General features: G+C 44.7%; 1 protein-coding gene across 1 annotated transcript in view; it reads right to left on the reverse strand.

Moving 5' to 3' along the window:
• LOC124717233 overlaps window positions 1–7,294 on the reverse strand; it is a 29,671-nt gene extending 22,377 nt beyond the window's left edge. The window contains exon 1 of the mRNA XM_047244033.1: window positions 7,196–7,294. The gene's annotated coding sequence lies outside the window, so the exon portion shown is untranslated. The remainder of the gene's footprint in view (window positions 1–7,195) is intronic.
• Between the last annotated feature and the right edge of the window lie 714 nt (window positions 7,295–8,008).

The raw sequence follows: 8,008 nt of genomic DNA on the forward strand, positions 1-8,008 counted from the left end.
TTGATTGCTTTTATCGGCACTTGATTGCTTTTATCGGCACTTGATTGCTTTTATCGGCACTTGATTGCTTTCATCGGTACTTGATTGCTTTTATCGGTACTTGATTGCTTTCGTCGATGCTTGACTGCTTTCGTCGATGCTTGACTGCTTTCGTCGATGCTTGACTGCTTTCGTCGATGCTTGACTGCTTTCGTCGATGCTTGACTGCTTTTCTCTGGATAAGACGTCTGTCGTCTGTTAACGTAAGTACTCTGCCTCCCCTGTATAGGACAACAATACTATGGAAAAATGATCTGCAATTCCCTCTGGTGAATATAACTTCTGCACAGAAAAGGAATGCAGTACTGAGCTACAAAACTATTTTTTTTATACCTTTTTTTAGGAATAGGCATATTGTCACATGGAAGCATGCAATCTGATAAGTGTTCATATAACAATACACTGAGGTGACAAAAGTTATGTGATAGCGATATACACAGACACAGATAGCGGTACTATCGCATACACAAGGTACAAAAAGGCAGTGCATTGGCGGAACTAAGATGATTCATTTGAAAATGTTTCCCATGCGATTATGGTCGCATGACGAGAATTAACAGCGGATTTTTAGCTAGACACATTGTTTCGAAAACCGTTAGGGAATTCAATATTCTGAGATTCATAGTGTCAAGAGTTTGCTGAGAACACCAGATTTCGGGTATTACTTCTCACCATAGATAATGCAGTGGCCTACAGCCAACAACCGAGAGCAGCGGAGTTTGTGTGGTTGTCAGTGCCAATAGACAAGCAACACTTCATGAAAAAAAATGTAAATGATCGTGTGGCATTGTTGGCCTGGAGGCCTCATGCGGGGGAGTTCGGCCGCCATATTGCAAGTCCTTTTTAGGTGACGCCACATCAGGGACTTGCGAGTTAATGGCGATGAAAATGATGATGGACACACAACAGCCAGTCCCCTGCCGGGAATCGAACCCGGGCCCCCTGCGTGGTAGGCGGTAACGCTACCGCTACGCTATGGAGGCGCACTGCGTGAAATAACCACAGAAATCAATGTAGGACGTACGACGATCGTATCCGTTTGGACAGTGCGGCGAAATTTAGCGTTAATGGGCTGCGGTAGCAGACAATTAACAGCACGGCATCGCCTGCAGCACCTCCTATGTCTAATGACTACTGAGGGCGCTAATGTGGAATACCTGACAGTAGGTGGCAGCACAATGCTCGTGATATGAAAATCGTATGTTTTTGGGGGTGTCCAGACACTTTTGATCACTTAATATATGTATGTATGTATGTATGTATGTACGTACGTACGTACGTACGTACTCTCATGCTCATAAATTAAGGATAATGCTGATACATGGTGAAACAGCGCTCTGGTGGGCGTTTGCGGGCTTAAAGCACCTTGGGGTATGACCATGCGGTGCATTTGACCTGCGGTCGTCTCACGGTGACGCTGGCAACAGTCCACATACGCAGGGGTGTGTTGGTGCATGTCAGATTACGATGTGGGGAGTAAGTTTGCGGACGTTTTCAGACGTGCTAATGGTGACTGTGTGTAGAAAATGGCTCAAAGAACACATATTGATGACGTTATGAGTGGTAGAACATTAGGGAGACTGGATGCTGGTCAAGCGTGTCCAGGGGCTACAGTAAGGGACGTCCACAGTGTACAACACCACAAGGAGACCAGTATCTCACCATCAGTGCCTGCAGACGGCCTTGTTTGGGACCTTACCACAGCCTCTGGAACAGTTGTCACCAGACACGCAGTCTAGAGACGACTGAACAGACATGGTGTATTCGCCCAGAGACCTGCAAGGTGCATTCCCGGAACGTCATTTTGCACCAGTATGTCCGCCGTTTCAGGGGTGCAGTGGAGGGGTACCTTGAAACAGAAGATGTCAGGCGAATGGAGTGGCCTGCCTGTTCTCCAGATCTAAACCCCACCGAGCACGTCTGGGATGCTCTGGGCCGACGTATTGCTGCACATTTTCACATCCCTGGGACACTTCAGGAGCTCCGACAGGCACTGGTGCAAGAAAGGGAATCTGTACCCCAGCAGCTGCTCGACCACCTGATCCACAGTATGCCAACCCGTTGTGCGGCCTATGTGCATGGTGATCATATCCAATATTGATGTCGGGGTACATGCACAGGAAACAGTGGCGTTTTGTAGCACACGTGTTTCGAGACGGTTTTCTCAGCTTATCACCCATACCATGGACTAGATCTGGGTCGCGTGTGTTCCCTATGTGCCTATGCTATTAGCACCAGTGTTGTGTAGTGCCACGTTGTGTGGCACCACATTCTGCAGTTACCCTTAATTTATGAGCATGAGTGTATGTATTTTTTAAACTGGGGACCTATAAACAAGGCAGAGGCCTCGTCCTGGCGTAGGCCTCAGTGGTTCACAACCCCACAACAGTCCACCCACCCCACCGCCGTTCCACACCGAACTCTGGGTTGTTGTGTGGTTCAGCCCCCCCCCCCCCCCCCCCCCCCACCCATTGGATCCACTCACCCCTCTGGGAACGTCTCATACCAGACGAGTGTAACCCCAAAGGTTTGCGTGGTAGAATAATTATGGTGAAGACGTAGGGGGGAAACGGTGTTTGCCCAGAGCAATCGCCGACACAGTGTAACTGAGGCGGAATATGGGGAACCAGCGAGCATTCGCCGAGGTAGATGGAAAACTGTCTTAAAAACCATCCACAGGCTGGCCGGGATGCCGCACCGCGACACAAATCCGCCGGGGGGATTCGTGCCGCCGGCCGGAGTGGCCGAGCGGTTCTAGGCGCTACAGTTTGGAACCGCGCGACCACTACGGTCGCGGGTTCGAATCCTGCCTCGGGCATGGATGTGTGCGATGTCCTTAGGTTAGTTAGGTTTAAGTAGTAGTAAGTTCTAGGGGACTGATGACCACAGCAGTTAAGTACCATAGTGCTCAGAGCCATTCGAACCATTTGGATTCGTGCCGGGGACCGGCTCGTCTTCCCGCTCGGGAATCAGTGCGTCAGTCTGCACGGCTAGCCGGGCGGGCCCGCTAACCTAACACCATATCCTCCGCACTTCACTTTTGGCACTACACATGGTGGTCGGTAACGTTCCCCAGGCATTCACCAAACTGAAACGCATACATCGAACTGTCATAGTGTATAGGATGGTACATCACTCCACATCACTTGTTTGCAGTCGTACACTGTCCACTGGCCTCTCTCTTCTTATCACTTCAAGCTTCACTTATCAACCGTCACAGAAAATGCGTGACTTACTGGGATCTGCTTGACCATTGCACACCGTTATTTTTAACTCCTTATGCACAGTCATTGGACTAGGTTTACTGTGGGTAACGCTTTGAAGGTGTTGAGTGACTCCTTACGCTGATTCCGTACGTGTTTTAAGGGGGTGGGACGTCAAACGGTCCGACTTGCAGCAGGAGAGGCACCACAGGACATTCTAATTTCCACTTTCTATACTTTTACAAATAAATTCATAAAACTTTGTCAGCATCACCGGGAAGGATTCAGGATTCACACTCATTGCAGTGGAAGTTCGAAAACATAACGAAGTAATTTTTTTACATGTGAAATTTCATCATTTTTTTTCACTTACTAAAGGCAGCATTTGTTGCTATAGGTACACTTTTCTTCATAAGTAAGAGATATTCTTCGATGAATTTTGCACAGCATACAAACCATACTTAAAGGTGTAAGAAACTCTAGAATTTCCCAAATCTATTAAAAACTGTGGTAAAAATTAAGGTAATTAACTATAAAATATGTGTTTTTTCTAAACATGAAGTTCATTCGTTTTTCATAAATTAAATAAATTCTAGAGTTTCATACACCTGTCAGTATGGTATGTATGCTGCGCAAAATTCATCGAAGAATCTCTCTAACTTATGAAGAAAAGCGTACCTATAGCAATAAATGCAGCCATTAGTAAGTGAAAAAATGATGAAATTTCACACGTAAAAAAATTTATTTTGTTATGTTTTCGAACTTCCACTGCAATGAGTGTGAATCCTGAATCCTTCCTGGTGATGCTGGCAAAGTTTTATGAATTTATTTGTAAAATTATTGACACTGGAAATTAAAATGTCCTCTGATGCCTCTCCTGCTCCAAGTCGGCGCGTTTGGCGTCCTACCCCCCTTAACAACTACCTTCCGTAATGCTTGACGGTTCGTATTCATTAGCACGCGAGGTCTGCGTGGTTTTGGTTTAACCGTGGTTGTTATTTCGCATTTTCACTTCACAGTACTGTTGACAACAGTCGATTTGTGCAGCTTTAGAAGGGTTGACATGTCTCTTATGAATCTGTTCCTTAGGTAACAGCGAATGACTAGTCTACGAAGACACTCAGTTCTCCCGGACTACTTTTTATTAGAAAATGTACTGTCACACAGTAACGAAACTGAAGGTAAAAACTTCTGCCTTCTCATGATACATGCAATGCCCCGTGTTCAGGCAGTGCTCTTGTACTGCTGATTTGCCAGTGTGGCTGAGGCGTGTAGTCGATGATGTTCAACACAATGTCCTATTACGGTTCAGTATGTCTGACCAGTCCAAAATTTCCTACATTATACTGGGATTTTAAATACACCGTGTTTATTAAGGCCAGGGTCCCAAGATCATCTTTGATAGACCCCAACAAATTCCTCAATTTTGATGGTTTCTTCAGGATTCTTTCTATATTGAAGGTGTGCGTGCAAAATGCCATTCCCGTAACTGCCTCCACATCTTCATTTGCTTGCCACTCTGAAATCGATTTCATCAGAATGCAAATTGTACTTGTTTTCCAAAATAACCTTTCTGTAGTAACATCCTACTACGGTCTCCAGCGGAACTGGCATGCTGTTGATATCGAAGACCGCATATGTTCTTTATAAACCAGGGAGAATAAGACACAACCACATTATGCATGGTGAAAACACGTTTTTGAATGAAAACGTGATTCTCTGTGGGCCCCTTTGCAGTAGAGACTGCATCCCAGAATTCTATCTGTTTTTTTTCCAACCATGAGATATAGAAATTGTAAGTTGCCATCATTTTTCACTTGCAAGATGAACTGAATATTCGAGTGGACCGAGTTCAAATACGGGTGAAACAGAGGTTGCCTTTTTATTACATAGGGGCCACAGGTCAATATGTCCTCAACAAACCGCCAGAAGCAGGTAGGTTAGAAAGTTGATGACCACAGTGCTTTCTCCACAATGTTTTTCGGATTTTCATACTGTTGCCCAGCACCAAACCCAGGAAGTAAACGTGTTAACTATAGTGGTTCTTTGACATGAGATTTTTTCTCAAATTGCAGGTTCAGTGGTCATTCTTATAAAATGCAGTTAATCTAGAAAAAATTAAATTACAACTCGTTTTCATCACTATGGTGTCAAGGAGCTCATCCATTTTATCTTTGGACTGCACAGCAGATGCAGCAGTGGAAAATCTGTCAGTGGATGAACCCCAGTCAGCTATGGTGCTTGCTCGCTTAGAGAGACGGACAGAGAGAGACGGACAGTATGTATGTATGTATGTATGTCCAGGATGTCCTCCCAAGCCCCTGGATCAATATTAACCAACTTTACCACACTGACAGAAAACCTTACAAGTATGAGCACTGTGGGGTTTATAATCTCTACACTCCAATAGAAGCGGACATACAGGCAACAATGTGTTTCTTTCAGCCCCTGCTGTGTAGGCTGCCCTGCACAACAGCTGTGTTGACTTGTAGTAGTATTGGCCTGCGTTATCTCGATGAGTTTTGCAGAGGTTACAAGTGTGGCTGGGCGTGGCTGGGGCGAATGTTGACATGGATAGAGGAAGGAATGACACAGATAGGGAGACACGAGGGGGTGGCTAGGGAGAGAGGGAGCAGGAGAGAGCAGAAATTGAGACAGAGAGGAGACATACACAGAGAGGGGGAGAAAGAGATGATCTGCGAGAGGGGGGGAGGATGAGATTGATAGAAAGAGGGGTGAAGAAGGAGAGATGCAGGAGCAGGTAGAAGGTGTAGAGGAGTACTGGACAGATAAAAAGTAAGCAGTCTCGAATGCGTACTCGAGCAAAACCACACGGAAAGGCTAGTTAATAAATAAAATAAGAGACATTACGTGTGACTGCACCTGAGCAGGAGTATGAACGCTAGAGCCAACAGTTTCGTGATATTACAAAAGCCTAAAAATTCACAGCTAGTTCACATGCCTCGGTTAGTGCAGAGGACGAAACGCACGTGTTACATGTGAGGTGCGGATAAATCTTTTGCTGTCACTATAGGTATTGACGAATTCTCTGCTACCGAAGGGTGGATCCCTAAGTCAATTGTTTTTAAGAACATTTATGGCGAAAATGAGAGCGCAGATAACAGTATGCGCAGCATGGAAAAATGAATGAAAATAAAGTTTTCTATGTTACATGTCTTACGCTTGAAATTTTAAAATAAATAAAAATGCATTAATAAGTTAAAAAATCGACTTTCTTGTACTTTGAGTCATAGTTATGGCTTTGTAAATAAAAAATGCACTATTGATACTACACTTAAATTTTTAATCTCAGACTCTTTATTTCGACTGTTTCCTGATTGTCCCATGATCTGCCAGACTTTAAACTGTACTCCCGATCGAACTTCTTGAACAGTTCCTTTGACTTGGTCCTTTCGTGAGTCAACCGTATTTTGTTATTATTGTAACACGATCGATACACTGACGAATCCTTCTAATCACTGTGCATGTCCTGTAATTAATATCGCTTTTTTATACTTGTTGATAGTAGGTTGTTTGATAAAAACTGGTAGCATTAATGAAGCTATTGTAAGAAGTCACTATTTAAAAAAAATTAATTTCGGCTCAGAAAATGTTCCAGAAGTTCGAAATGCTGCGACATGAATGTATGGTTACATCTCGTTTTCGGTTCCGTATGGACAGCCACACATATGTAATTTTTGGTCTGGTACCCAAATACGAGACGAATTCATAAACATCTCTCTGACACGAGAATCACATTAACACATCTGCGCATATGTCGTAGCCGTAACCATGGAAACGTCCCTGCGTATCCTGACAACGTTTCATGCATCAAACAAAGCTTCAAAATAGTGAAAGTCGAGCATGTCACAGAAGGTTCTTTATTGAATCAGTGACAGTCACATCACGAACAATGGTCTGCGAAGAAGACTGCAACAGTACAGGGAACTCACCTTGAGAGCACAGACTCCTTCTGCATCCCAGCTTCGCCTCACGGGGTTTCTCTCCTGTCACACGGTGCTCTGCTTGCGCGTAGCCAGCGTATGAAAACGGCTTGGCTGAAGGAAGAGAAAGGAAACTGTGGCGTCCTCAGAGCGTTATCAGCCGGGTAAACGATATGATACGAAAGCGGCACTCGTGCGCGAGACGACCCGAGATGAAATACTGAAGACAGCGAAATGAACAAGGCCTAGCGGAAGTACCCAGATAACACAGGAAATGGTGTATGTATATGACGAAAGTAGAGAACAGAAAAACTTAGTAAATGAAGCAGGTGAGAAGGAGCACAGTCATCTAAAAAACGAGATTGCCAGAAACTGCAAAATGACTAAGCTGGAATGGCACGAGGAAAAACGCAAGGCTGTTACAAGGACAAGCAGAAGACTACTAATCACATACAACAATCAGTATCTAAATCGAGTGGGTTTAATCGTAGGAGCCGGCCTTAGTGTCCGAGCGGTTCTAGGCGCTACAGTCTGGAACCGCGCGACCGCTACGGTCGCAGGTTCCAATCCTGCCCCAGGGCATGGATGTGTGTGTTGTCCTTAGGTTAGTTAGGTTTAACTTAAGTAGTTCTAAGTTCTAGGGGACTGATGGCCTCAGAAGTTAAGTCCCATAGTGCTCAGAGCCATTTGAACCATTTTAATCGTAGGAAGAAAGTAGCGAGGCTATCAGAATAGAAATTTGTCGTTCAAGCAATAATCTTGAGTCAGTAACTTCAAATACTCAAAACAACTTGCATTTAGCGCACAAACTAATTGTAACGC

This window comes from Schistocerca piceifrons, chromosome 9 (assembly GCF_021461385.2).
Source record: "Schistocerca piceifrons isolate TAMUIC-IGC-003096 chromosome 9, iqSchPice1.1, whole genome shotgun sequence".
Lineage (NCBI taxonomy): Eukaryota > Metazoa > Arthropoda > Insecta > Orthoptera > Acrididae > Schistocerca > Schistocerca piceifrons.